The following is a 15,392-nucleotide window of genomic DNA, read 5'->3' on the forward strand; positions in this document are numbered from 1 at the left end:
CACTCGTTTACTGCGAAGGCATATAAACTAAGTTCACTAAGTTCATTGATCGTCATCCGATGTATGTGTAGACGTATTTTAGGGTACTTACTATTATTGCAAGGCAGAGTGGGGATCCACGGCAAAGATGTCTGAATGCCGTTTACACAATTATTAGGCAAAGTCCCACTGAAAGGGATCTCTCCAGGGTTGTCGGTGTGTTTTTCTTGCCCCTCAACACAGCCGCCCGTCTCATGCCACTTTTGTTTCCTCTTGTTGTTGCCGTATCACCTCCCTCAGTCTCGTTCTTCTACCCAGTTCTCGTTGGTGACAGTAAATGAGTCTGGCTTCATTGGTACCCATCTAATTCGACCAACCTGATCAGGCGCAGATCACATCGCTGTCGTTCCAATGTCCGTTTTACGCATCAATCGACCCACTCAGCTACACAACCAGTCAGCCATTTGACGCTGGGTTCTTTTCAAGCGGTTGTTCTTTTCTCATAGTCCATCGTAATCGACTTTCTGCTTTTCTTTCTGTCTTTTACCATAACTTCTAAGTTACGGTGTAAGTTCGTTTTTCAGTACAAAGACACATGCATGGTTCATAGCCTTAGATACGTATGTCTGTGTATATAACAATGGGTCTCAAAGGAATGCTACGAAGCACGCCATCGCTATTAACTTGGAAAGGGTTCGAGACATAACGTACCCCCTAGATATCCTTTACGTTATCGACTATAGAGCTTAATTACATTTGATTCCAATCACCATCTCATCACGGTCCCTCTACACCGTAATTCTTAGTGCTGTTTGAGGAAAGGATAGCATTGGCACAATAAAATTAATAATAGTAATAAAATAATAATAATAAATCGATGTTGTGAGTATGTTACGGCCCTGTCACCTTTAAAGTTCTGAGATTGGAGAGGTAGAGAAGCAGAGGTAATTTCGGTTCGACCTATCTCTGCTGTATGTCTAGTCTATCGGACAGCCTCTAAAGGAACAGAGTCACGTTAACAGGCGTTGTGTTTTATTGTGCTGAACTTACTTCTGATCAGTTACAGTTTTATCGCTGGTGGACAGCATGAGGCGCTAGAAGCTAGCTACTAGGAGATGCTGAAGACGAATATTCAAGCTGAAAAGTAAAAATAGAAAAAGAGAGACTTTGAATGAGAAAACAGGACACGAGTCGATCACAAGCAACGAAAGGCTGGCGTGTTGGCGAGGGGCTGCGTTGGCTGAGTTGAGTCGAGTATCAGCAGTAGCGATGTGAATGATAGCAAGCTGGGAAAGCGACTGGTGCACAGAACAGCCAACATGCTTGGAGTTGAAACGAAGGAATGTCGCAGCAGACGACCCCAGGAGTGGGGTTGAAAACAAAAGGGTCCGTTTGCGCGATAGAACAGAACTAATTCGTTTCGTCCGGTTAACAGCGATACCACTAGTAGTCATGGTAGTAGACAGGCTAATCCTAGTTACCACAGTCAGCAATATTGCGACCATCTCACTGGGCAGAATTGAATCTTAAGCGCTGCAGCAAATGCGAGGTCGACTAAGCATCCCTCTTTGAGCTCTGCTGAGTGTTGCCCACTCTCACATCGAGTCTTTTAGAGATCGTCGAAGGGCCGGGCTTAAAGAAAGGTTAACCGAAAAGAGGCTTATAAGAGCGGACGGACAGGAGGAACGGAAGGTCCTTCAACAGTCGTTGTTAGGCGTCGTTAGGTTGCTTCTGCTGATCATCGCGTCCATCAATGCCCCTCGACAACAATACTTACCACAGACACTGCACAGCAATCGTCAATGCATATTACATCCTCGCGCACACAAATATATCTCGCAGTTGACAACTTGCCATTTTCTACCTGCCAATCAAGTGCGTTCTGCCATATTTCTCTGAAGTGTTACAAAAACGTCACCGCCAATCCACACAACACTTAGGCTGTTCTCATCTAGAATTTAATAAATCCCACTCTTTCGGTAATAGATGAGCTCAACTCGGAGATTTATTGAGTGGAGTACGGCCGGCGAGACGACAGTTTGGTCCAATGGCCATACAAAATCACACGTGAGCACCTAGTTTTGTTAATTAATATATCTGCCACGCAGTAGTAGGAGGATTTTCTGCTCTGAAAGAAGCTTTCTGATATTGCTCAGTCGGGGCAGAAACACTGGCATTCCTCAAAAGGTAACCATTTTGATTTGTTGCTTATAATAATAATAATAATCATAAAAATATTAATAATAATATTATTATTATTATTATGCAAGCTCTCTTCATTAATTATAGTCAGTAATGCCAATAATTTAACGGTACACATGGTAGGCTAGCTTCAATCTGTATCACTGTGTTCAGTTTTGCTAAATATAGCGTGAATGCGGACTGTTGTGTCTTCATCTGTTATGAATTGGGATAAAGTATTCCTCATTTAGTTTATAGGTTAGTCATAACTCACCAATTCTTACGGACGAAAGGGTCATTTGTAGGATATTGTTAAGTACTGATAAATGCAAAAGCTGTCGATGGGGGGAATTTGCCTTTCTCGTAGGCCCTCAGACATAACCGAAAGGGCTACTGCCAATTAGGAACAAAGCACAAAACAATTCGACCTGCTAGGGTAAAGGGCAACAAACTCTGTTATAGTGTCCCATTTTCCATCCTTATTCACTGTTATTATTAACACCAGTCACGTAAGCTAATTGATTCACTTCTTTCGAACTCCTCTTCCAATCAGGGATAATGTACAGGTTACAACTATTGAAGTGTTGTAACAACATTGATGACTATATGGAAGAAATTTCTCTAGGGTATACAGAGACGTAAAAGGAATATTGGTGCGCTCATTGAAGCGTGATGAAGGCCCCGCCAGTCACTGGTGGCTGGATGGCAGGCATGTGAATATGCATCGTTGCCAAACAATTATATCGTGACACGTGACGTAAAAAATTTGTTCAGTCTTACATTGCTAACCTAACTATAACGAAGACGCACATAGTCACACGAAAGCATGGACGTCAAGTCATAACTAAAAACGCGGACACTTGCCATTGGAGTCAACAAGAAGGTTCCGTGGTATTCTTTGACACTTGTTCATGTTGGCGGCCAAAACAACGCTAGCGTTGCTTCTGGACAAGAAAACGCTGAAGGAGGTCAGGTGGGCAAGAAAACGACCTTGGCCCAGCTACCCAAAACGGTCTTAGACCCATTGCTAAGAATTCGAACGCCTGAGGCAAGAACTCAACAAGGACAGCGAATAATTTTCTTTTAGGATCGAATGGAACGGTTGGTCGCTGCTGCCCTAAGCCGTCAACGTAGCCTATATACATTGCTGTAATGGCGGAAACAACTCCTTTCCTTTTTGGTAACGCGTATATTTCCGGTGATCACGCTAAATCACAACTATCTCTGCGAAGAGGACGCTGTGGCAACGGCAGCAGTAACAACAGAACGATAGAAACTAAAAAATAGAGGGTGTTCTAAAAATGATTCCGAGACCGGCCGAGTTGGCTCAAGTATACATCGGGCCCACAGTTGCGATGACGGTCATAAGCTCAATGCGAGAATGCTTCACTGGTGCACAAAAATCGAACACGTCGAAAACACCGCACTAAGCATGTTTTACTTCTGCTTCACGTGTCGTTTTCTGTCTCTTCTGAAAAAATACGTACTTGCCGAATCCATTTGCCCGCTTTTTCGTCCGCGATATCGCCGCCTGCTTCGTTGTCGAGGCTGTGAAAATCGTATGTAGACCTTTTTTTGACAGAAGAAAAGGAAGAAGACTTCAAACTCCCTTGGCGTTGCACGTCACTCGGCGCTGGTGCGACAGCATAGTTGTCCGTGTATAAATGTGAGTCTGAATGTGTGAATGCACATACGTGCACGTCAAAGAAAAAGACAGCAACATGCATTATGATTCTAGTGCAACGATATTAGCAGCAGTGGTGTGAATTGAGAAACAACAGAGAAACACTGCACTAGGGAGTAACAGGCGAAAGGCAGCACAAGGCAAAGCAACAAAAACACGAAATCTATGGCATCGTTAGCTTTGAACAGCGCCTAAGAGAGTCGTGTATCTTCCCTAAAAGTGTGTGCATGTTTATGTGTATTCGTTTGTTATCGGTATGTCTATACATACGTTTGGACAGATGGGGAACCGCAGGAGTAGGTGCCCATGTGAGAAGAAAGTCGACTGAAAGAACCCTTCTGTCTTAAGAATATTTGCTAGTTGACAACACACAACTTTCTGCTGTCTATCCGTTACGAGCCCCCAGGGATTTGTATTCACATTTGAACTTTGCAAGGAGTCCGCCGCGATAAAAGAAGATCCTGTAAGACCTCTTACATCCGTTCAAAGCCCTAAAACAGACAGATTGATATAGCTGAAAGCAAGGTAAGATGCAGTGAGAAAAGTATACAGAGCTTTTATTTTATCGAAAATTACCAGAGATATGTTCATTAAATCTACAGTTTACGTACAGACGTCGAAGCATTGTATTAATTATTTTCTGCGGGTTGGGCATAATCCCAATGATCCGCCTCGGTAACCAGGATGGATTACGTAGGGATGACAGTGTTCCTTGAACTGTGGGCGCAACTAATCATCTATTCTAGGTCACAAACGTAGCGAAAGCCGGCGAGGCACAGCATAATATACTGAGATGCACTGGATATATAAGAACACAATATTGCTACTTCTATAACTGTTTACAATATGTTTCCGTGGTGGCAATGTCGGTAGGGGAAAAAAAAGAATTTTAATAATAACAGCAAGTGACTTTTTTGCTTCTACAAAACTGAATTTGATTTTAATTTTCGTGGCTTGGCAACAATTCTTCAATCTGATCAAAATTGAAGACCATTTCAGTTCCGTTGTAATATGGTCTGTGTTTTCCAAATCGACACAGAATCGATGCACGGTGTCAGAGTACTATTTCAGTTATGCAGCAGTAGACGTTGCATTATTGTACCATTAATTCTCAACATATATTGAGGATCGATCGGTGATCTTAAAAATGTGGCCTGACAGTTATGTCGTCATTGTCACAGTTTTCCATTTACTGCAGGGTCAATCGTTCGAATGTCCGGTTGCAATAATGCTGCTTGCTTGAAAACAGTTACTTCAATCTTTCTCTTATTCACCGTCAGTCGCTCATTTGTTCTAACGCACGCCGTTCCCGCGCGGCCCGGTTCGACCAGGGAGTAAAAGAATAGCCCGCCATATGTGAGACTGTAATCTCTACATTTTTGCAATGACTAGATTCGGTCTCTTTCCAGCGGCTAGGCTGGTACCGTCAACATTCGGTACCGTTCCGTTATCAGTTCGAATCCGAAAGGGAAGGGAGCGAACAAGAAGAGGTGGGGACAATGGCTTTCCCCTAAAGGCAGCATATCTCTGATGAAGCTTACTGATGATAGCTAATGAAGAAAGGCTGCTGGCCACTAATCTGATGGCCTTCCTTTCTTTGACGATAAGCATACTGCTGCTAAGAAAAACAACGACGAGAGAAGACACGCACGTACACACCATCAAATAGAACAAGGCAGGCCACAAACGCTGCTATGTTACCAGAGCTGCCCTTCTTAGTTACGGCATAATACCGCTTGCACCGCACGAACCCGTTACACCGAATCAAATAAGAATAAAAGCTATTTCTGTAATACGAGCGTTATGTCAGCCACGCGTATATAATATGTAGATACTTTTAAAGCCGATACGGTGTACATGAATAATGTTCCGTAACGAAACTGGTACTTAGAAGTGGCCGTAAAATATGACCTATTTTACCTCTCAATGGAAGTTCAAAAGCCGAAGCTTTCTTTTAATCGATACCATTTTAAGCGTAGTAAAGCTCTGCTATTCCTTACTCCGTAGCTCCGGGTCGAACTCCGTGGGTTTATCCTATTAGCATACTGGTTGTCAATTAAAATTACAGAAGCCTCATGGGATGGACGTATGGCCACAGGAGGACACAGTATTAGGCCATGATGCAAGATATAGGACGTAACAAACTTTATCATGTGTTATCAGACAAACTGTTCCGAATTGCTAAGAACGAGATAATGAATGTGAAGGTGAATTAGAACAAATGTTAAAATTTATTTAGTCTAACAGTGCTATTTGTTAAAGTTATCATGTGCAACAAATAATTTAATAGATAGGATGTAGTACAAGCGGTTCCAGGGTCACTGCCTTAGACAGGAGTGCTAAGTAATAGGTTTAAGGCACAGATACACGGAATGAAATTTGGAACATGGATAGTATAGAAGGGTAAACCTCACCAAGTTAGTATTCTGCTGTTTATTTCGTTGCTTAGCAGTCCTTCGCGTAATGTAATATTCGACAAGCAGCATTGGACATTTACCCTCATAATAGAGTATAAAAAAGCAACATGCATTTCTACAACTGGACTCATTATCACATATTAATCTTATGAGCAACAAAGTGTATAGAAAGAATGTAGTTATCATATCCACTCTCAGGATCTTTCCAGCCGTTTATCCATCTTTCCAGTAAACACAATGCTACTCATAAACGCACAACAAATATCTTTTTAAATACGTACCCACGCACAATTTTCTTGTATACGTTTTGGTCTGTACGGGGGCGTAACGAGTGTTCTCTATCACCTTTGCTCGAGTCGAAGTTAGGCTAAACTGACGAATCGAGGTCGACGCGAATGAGCGATCTACGGATTACCGATGAAAGAAAATAAAATAACCCAAGGGAGTAACGACGGGTAACAGGCGCGCAAGAAAAAACTATATCGACGAAAACCTATCGAAGCATGGTTTCGCAAACATTAAAGGTGCATGTAGTTGTTCTTCTAACGTACCATTACGGTTTAATATATGAATATCTGATAGGTGCTAGGAATGAAGCTCTCTAACCAACAGATTTGTTCTGTAAATGGCTGTGACAGATACAATAGCATGCAATAGTTAGCCTAACCATGGCAATGACAGGTACTTTAGCTTAAATAGGTACGAAGCATCGCCCTACTAAGAGAATCCTGTATGTTGCAATTCACCTTAGATTACCTAAGAAGGCATGTGTCGATCGCTACTAGTTGGAGCAGTACAGTTGTTACTAGTATTACGCTAGCTAATTATGAGCAGAACGTGTAAATCCCAACGAAAGGGATCATCGCCGAAAGCCGTAGTACGAAAAGATAGTAAAGTAGGATATTTCGACCTAACGGATCCCGTCCCCTGTTGTTCTGCGATACAGGTATGCCAACAGAGAAAATCGCGAGGAGCACTGAAGAAGCCTTACTAAGTGGTGACAACATTAACTGGAATGGCTCAGAAGAACAAAGGCCAGGGGAGCGAAAGGAATATAGGTACAGGTGAGCTAAGGGAATGCGGCACATGCCGAAAGGGACTGGGAAGGACCGAAGGCGTGTGCCCCAGGCTTGATGTGGACCAACAATCCAAGCTTCAACAAGCGACCTTCTCCTATATGTATCCAGCCAACCGTAAACACCTGATTGGCGGTTTCTGCGACATTCCGCTGCCCAGAGTTTTTTCAAAGTTTCGATACAATTACGCTTGTCGCCCCGAAACCGCCGACCTAAAGCGTCCCCCGTCAGGATCGATGCTTTTTATACCCCATAAACTTCTCGACTCGACTATTACTTCACCTGCGAAAGTCGGATGCTAGAGACGTCCTCATTATTTCACTAATAAACAAATTTACATGTGACTTACTCCACTTGCGTGTAGCGCGATTTCATGGTCCAATGTGAGCTAACATTCCTGTAACAGACGTGGGAAGTCGATCAACGCCTTTTAAGCCCCATATTCATCATTGCAGCTTATAGTTTTATTCCGTTCATGTATATGTGTTTTATATAGTTACCCGTGACTGTTAGGAATTTATATTGGATCTACTTTACTCTCTGACGGACGTTAGTTAGCCCGTGTCGAGGACGACAAAAATACGGCAGCCAACTAGTGTAACCGAAATTTAGTCTTTGCTTTTTCTACTTTATATCATTTCACACCGTTCCTGTTTTTCTAAACTGCTGTCGTCTACCTCGATGCATTGCCGTGGTAGTTGTCTCCATTGTTTTCTTATATTCGTTTCCCTTACGCACACTATTTTACTTATGGTTCCCGGTCCGCAAAGCGACCGAGGAAACACTTATATGATACACTTGGTACACCTTTAACTAATTTCCCATTTCCAATGCGCTCTCCATGTTTTCGTGATCTCAATCCACAAAAATGTTACCTTTACCCAACCTGACTTGATGATCAACTCGGCGCATTTTCCAGTTCTGATTTAAATACAATCAGCATAACCTTTCCCCTACCACTAACTTCTTGACTTTCTGTCACCGTATTGCCTATATGTCTCAAGTTCGTTCTAAGTTTACCGTTGGTCAGACAATTCAATCTCCTTTTTCTTCCGCGCTGATGTGCCTTTATCTGAGCAGTTCATAAAAACTGTTATGCGCCCTTGCGCGAAGGAGCCTTTTGTGCTGACCCATTTCGCTCACTTTCTTCGAAGCCAGACGTATCGGTTTTTCAAAGCCGACAGCAGACCCAGGCGTTTGTGAGTTAAACATTCCTATTGTGAATTATTTAGTAGAACCGCGATATCTTTATGTGGCGTGACCTTGACATGGCTAGTTCAGTAGAGCGTCATAAGCTTGAACCTGGGCCACGATACATTCGGAAGTTTAAAGGTACACTTTTTAAATAGCTCGAAAGGCAATAATGCCCAAAAGCCGTATCACTTTCATTAAATAATCACTCTTCACTTGTTTACCTATACTGATATAATGCACAGAGTGTCAGGAAGATCCGCATATCTGATTGCATGTTTAACGTTTGCAATAGAATAATGGCTTTGGGTTTCGAAAGAACTAATTGTAACAGCTAAGTACCAAAGGAAACACCGAAGTCGTTCACAGATTTTAACATTGTTCCGGCACTGTATTTTCCATCTAAAACACTTTACCTCGTGCTTAGCTGTACATGGCATATACTCCTCTCACAGCCGTTCACCAACGGCGACGTGTCAACCTGCTAATAATGGCCTCTTAGCACATGCAGTTACAAAAAAAGTTTCATTTTTCTAGGAAATTACGCTAGTAGCCTTAAGAATTCCAAAAGCAATTGTAATTTGTGCTAAAAACGATGTTTCGCAGTCTATAGTTTACGTAGGAAATTGACTGTTTCTTAACGTTCACAGTATCACTTCTTGTTCTGAACGAGCCTCATAACTACATCGTTTATCAGCTGAATCCACCCGAACGAAAATCTCCACATAGATGCATACATTCCGACTACGTATACACTGGCAAATTAAGATATTATCATTATTCGTCATGTACTCGGCTACGAGCTGAAACGGTGTCCCTCATTCGAAGTTTAGATACACTTTGCCATATCCTTCCTCTTCATCGCTTTGTCTCCTGCAGATACGCTATCATGGAGCTATAGATATTCAGTCATTCACAAAAAAACATCTCTCAGAGCGTCAACCGAAGCTGAGGACTGGCACAAAGGCTTTAGCATTTATCGAACAAGATGAAGCTTCTCGCCACTTGCGTCCGCTATTTTTTTCTTTCTCTATTCTTCATTGCGTTGGAAACAGAAGACAACGGTCCAAAGCTATAGGCCGCTGCCTGGAAAAAGAACGAACCGAACTTGCCACCGTTCTACGCACGCCGTGAGCTTCAACCTCGCCATCAAGCGATCTGGAACTAGTCCCTTCATCCATCGGTCGGCCTGTTTGCGTGTTCAGCCGTTTGGTCGGTAGACACGCTTCTCTTGCCCTCAGGCTATCATTGGCTGCAACATATACACATCGAATCAGGTGCGAAGTACGCTTCGGCTTGTTTTAGCCGTGCAAGCCCTTTTGGTTGTTGCTCAGTTTATGTTCGGAGACCGGTAAAGGACCTGAAGTGAGTTAAAGGGTAGAAGGTTGGGATGAACAGCACCAACTCAACCTGAGATGGTAACGAAGGACTGATTGCTGGAGTGGCTATTTCTAATGCTCATAAGAAATTAGGACGAGCCATGGAACAAGGAGAACACAGACCACACGAAAGTTGGAAGTACGAACGTACGTACGTACGCGACAGAAGTCACGAAGGCAACGCACAGCATAAGACGATTGTTGAGCGATCATCTGGTCAGGCCGTCCACATTCCGAGAAAGATCATTCTGTGCAGTAATTTATGGAAACTTGACAGCTCATTCCCCTACTAATTCAGGGGAATACAAGCCCAACGCAAGGGATTTATAATCGTTGGCAAAGATACATATATCAACTGATCAACTGTTTCAACATTCCCGAGGCACAAGAAACCATTAGCAAGGAGACACAGATAACCGTCTGTGCGTATAGTTGGATCTTTGTGTCAATGAAAAGTGGCCTACGTTAGCTTAATCTATCCAAGGCTGACAACAGACTGAGCGTTATTGTTAATCCACAGCGTCGTGTTCCCTCGAAGGTTTTTCTCTTCGCACCCATACCTTTCCGGTGTAAACTATAGTAACACAATTGAGTTGATATATTAGCTAAACGCGTTACACTTTTTGGAGTTTTGGCAAACTCTGAATGCTGCACAAACCCATTTGATCCAAAGCAAAAAATCTTTTAGTATCATAATAAGTCGACATCGCATCAGTCCCACAAAAAAATGCAAATGAAAATAGAGAATGGACACTTCGAAGTTCACCCATCATGAATAAAGCACGGCGAAAAACGGGGCCAAACATTTGTGAAGAATGGCTGCTGAAAACATCAGTCAACCTACCGTCACCGACGCTGCAGTACAAGCAGTGGAAACGAGCTGTTAGGAATCGTTTTCAACGTTTGCCGTTCGGCCGACCGCAGTAGCCGTCAAGCCCAATTCAGCTTCGCCTAGCTGACACAAGTTACCCGAAGACGACATTGATAGCACTAGACAGATTATTTCGTTGCGTCGCTGTGGCCTGATTTTCCATCACCGCACCATGCACCTGCTCTTCTCTCTTTAAGCTACATTGTAAATGACTGGCAGAACCAATGGTACGCGGTATAATGATAAATAGAGAGAAAATTAGCACTGGTCGTATCGTTACCAGCAGCGGTGTTCAATATGTTGCCACTGAAGCCCCTGTCATCAAAGGCTACTCATTTTTGCCTCTCCCATTACGGCGTCTCCCAGCGTAGTTAAGGAGAAGAGCATACGAGAAAGGCGAAGCCGGTATTTCACACGTTCGCTACAGAAAAGGACTTCGGCTATAAAGACAACGATGATACGCTCGTCTATAAGAAGTCCTCAAAGAGAATTGATAAACCCTATTGAATTTCTGCTTTCGGCCTGCTTCGGTCTGTGGAACTGTTTTGACTGTTTATATAATATAATACAGTAGTTGCAAGCTCGGGGGCGTAAACGAAACGGTGTAAGCAATATAACGACGTAGTTGTAATTGCTTGTTACGAACATGCAAAGGCGGGCTGACGAGGATACGTGGTAATATGTGCACGTACCAGTAAACGGAAGAGACGTGAGCTTCGGTCAGATGCTTATTAAATTAGTCCAATCAATATCGGCACGCAGGCAAACAGAAAATTAATTTTATGTTAAACATCAAGATGCACAGCATACACGTACTTTATTTTCGTGCCCGAAAAAGCAACAGTCACGATTGACACATCTAAACGTATTTGATTTCTATTACGTTACACTTGAATAAGTGTAACGTAATAGAGTGAGTAAGTGGAATATACCGCACCGCGGTTTCGCTAATGTCCACTTCAATTAGATGCAATACTTTCGTAAAGAATGCATTTGAAGGGCCTAGACATATCTAACCATCATACTGGCTATACTCAGTTACATAAAAATGAGCCGTCTTGACAACTATGTGTATAGAGTTCATTTGTCCGGCTGCTCCCACTTATGTATCCATCAGATTAGACGGATGAAACGACAGCCCGTTTGGGGTGCTAGGATTAAAATGTGCCTGACAGAAACGTTTATCCACTTGTTCTAATTATTTGATTTGGCACAACTTGGCCGAAAAAGTCGTGCAAATTGGAGAACCGTGGAAACGATCCAACACTTCAACGGATATAACTAACGCGAACTGAGCAAAAATTAGGTGATGCTTAATGACCAACTCCAATGTAGAGGGTGAAGTACTAAAGGGAAAAACGACTCAACTGGTTTCAGTCTTAATAATCCAGGTTAGGTGAATCCGATGTTATAGTTTACCCCGGTGTAGTCCATAAGTAAGTAAAACGCAAAAGCATTAAAATGGTCATTATCGATTTAGAAAATCGCTCTAACATCATTTGCCATAAGCCTTAGGCTTCTCCTGACGGCCTAAGCAGCAAGGTATCATTTTCCATTACCGCTTATTGCAAAAAGTTGGACCGTGACGACGTGTGATAATGCCAAAAGTATGCCGTTTCTGCTATGACTGAAGTGATTATTCTTAGCTACGCTGCAAGTACTGAGCAATACTGCAACATGTCGTAGTAGAGTACGAAGTTCATGTAGCGCAGTGGCGATAGCTTCGGTAGAGTAACTGTGAAGAGGTACCTTTGCATACATTAACACCTGTTACTTATGTAGAGGCGTTCGTTAGCGATAAACGTAACTGACTAAATACTGTTGATTGTCGATTCTGCTAGAGCGCTGAGAAGAGGCTAGCTTAATCCCATTCCGTCCGACTCTTCTTCAGTTAGTTTCAGTTGAGACGAGCTACATATTCTCCCATTGCTATTGAATTGCTGGATGCATTGGCTTTGGACTGAAACGGACATGGCTAGGGTTAAAAATCATACAAGTCGAAACCGGCTGCAGCCGCTTTTTTCTTGCTGTGTCTGCATCGCAGGAGAAAGCCACAAAACAATGATAAAAAGCTTACATTTTTCTCAGTGAAGCGTACACACCGCAGTCGGTGTGTGTTCTTCAGATGAGCAGAAAGCGTCAACCAGCAGGATGAGTAGACAGCAGCAGAAGGGGAACAGCAAAAGTCTACTGCGGCCAATCCAGCAGCAGCGGTTACATTTATAGCGGTTGCCATTGATGTTCACGTACACAAGCCTTTGTGTGAGAGGAAGACGGGCGGGCAGAAGGGAATGAAGTTCACCAAGAGCTAAGGCGGGCCGTGGCTGTCTCTTTGATTAAAAACCACAACTCAGGACGGCGGGAGCAGCAGAAGTGGCGCCGCCGCCGGCGGGTCCGTCACGGGTACGAACGTGGTGATGCTACGGATAGTTTGAGGAGCGGAGTTGCTCAGGGTATTGCGAGTAAGGCAGAGAGTTTAACGCGCGAAGCGTCGCCTAGTTGACTAGTCGGACGGAATGGGACGAAGGGGACGGTCTCCGTGGGGTCGGTAAGTCAGCGGATGGAGCAGTACGGACGCTTTAGACGTGATCAGAATCATCTGGTCGGGGCCAGCCAACTCCGAAAAGGAGGGGGATAACTCGGTCTTAGCAAAATTCAGCTAACAAATGCTGCTGTCGACTACGTTTCTTCTTTCCATTTTCTTCGCCCCAACTGTCTACAAATGAACTCACCTATCGGCGCCGTACGCCGTACTGAAGTCGAACGGCAGCCATAAGAAGAAAAACAGGAAAGTGGAAGCAGCGTTCTGGAAAACGGCTGAGGTCTTGCAGGGAAGACCTTATATACACAGTGTACGTTCGGCGTAAAAGGGGCGGACCGCACCTATTTCAAATTTTTTAGATCGTGGTCGTACAAGCATTATCGCTGTTGCTTTAATCACTGATTTCGGGACTGAGCAGTTGTCTTTACTGAGTAAATGTCGTAAGGGGAAACATTACACACCTACAATATTTGTCCGCTTTCACGCATGAACGCGCGAGGGTCATCTCTTTTTCACATGTAGTCTGCATTAAGTATAGATAGCAGATGTTACCTAATAATATTTTTTTTACTCCTTTTAAACAAAACTTTGCACTTAAATTTGAGCATCAGTTTTTACCATTATCCATTGAGCTATTATCCTATTTTATTTCTTTTATTACCCCATTATTGCTGCACTCGATGTTCCGTAGCAGTTCTGCCATCATCACCCTGTTTCAGTAGACCCGGTACAGTTGGCTATTCAGTCACCTTACTTTAGTCATTCCCCTACCTAACTTCTATTCCTGGTCCATATATTCTATCGCAAATATTAACTAACTTTATTGAGATAGCTAAATTTACATATAATATTCATATAGGTAATCTTATATTAATATCAGGCGCCTTAACAGATGAGTCAAGTGAGCAATGTGGAAACATCAACCGTTACTTAGAGCCAATCGCATAGAGTACCATTCTCGACTCTAAGGCAGAATATAAAAAGGAGAATCAGTCTACTTTCAAAACACAGTTCTGTATCTGTCCCGCTGTAGAACTCGACATAGTCACACTTATGTTATAAAATCCTCATCTTTGTTACACTTGCGAAAGATGCTCTTTCTGCTACCTTACATTAGCGGTTACATTTTCAGCATAAGAAAAGTCCTTCTCCAGATCTGTCTTGGTTATTTATTATGATGTTTTCGCAGCAGGCCAAGCCTAAACGCGCAAAAAAGCGCACAAGTCGCCAGGAACTTCTGGTGACGGTTTTTATATGACTATAGAACACTAATGATTAGTTCAAAGCATACTGCAAATCATAATGATATGAGTCGATAGAACCATCTATATATAAATCGAACAACCACAGAAGCCATTGCGTTTTAGACATTACGGCACATAGATACGCTATTATAGGAATTATAGATGTGGTATTAATCTGCCATGTTATGGTTGGACAATTAAATCGACTCCTTAGTGTGATCATTTGCACCTTTCGGCACCTTCACTTTTGTTTGCCAACTTTTGTTTAAGAGTATTATTCAATTTTCTATTTTGCTGTTTATTTATTAACTTTCATTTATTTGAGTTCTTTTTCAAACAGCTGGTCACGGGACGTTTTTCTGGATTCTAACAATCTAATACTTGTACATGTCACAGTTCTGCCGAAATTTAGTACCTAAAGGCCACGAGATGTTCGAAATAAGTTGAGCTACATGTGGTTTAGAAGCGGTACCTTTAAACTAGTCATAAGCGGTTGAGAAACTACCTTGGTAGGTCAAAGAATAATATCTAAATATTTTAAACGGAAAAATTCATATTCGGCTCAGCGCAATCGACCTCTACCTACCTACCTACCTACCTACCTAATAATTTTCATTTCAGGAAGCAAGCTTGATATAAATTCTATTATCAGACTTGCGATAAATGAAGCCACTGCTATTCAAATAAGTGCACATAATTCAAGAATTAGAAAGTGGTTAATTTCCAGTTTACCAATGCGTAAATACTGAGTATTTTTTTGGCAACCTTAACATATAGGATTTCTTTGATCGCCTGTTTGATGCCTACCTTTTATTGTATTTTAATGTA

Source organism: Varroa jacobsoni, unplaced genomic scaffold, assembly GCF_002532875.2.
Source record: "Varroa jacobsoni isolate VJ856 unplaced genomic scaffold, vjacob_1.0 scaffold_352, whole genome shotgun sequence".
NCBI lineage: Eukaryota > Metazoa > Arthropoda > Arachnida > Mesostigmata > Varroidae > Varroa > Varroa jacobsoni.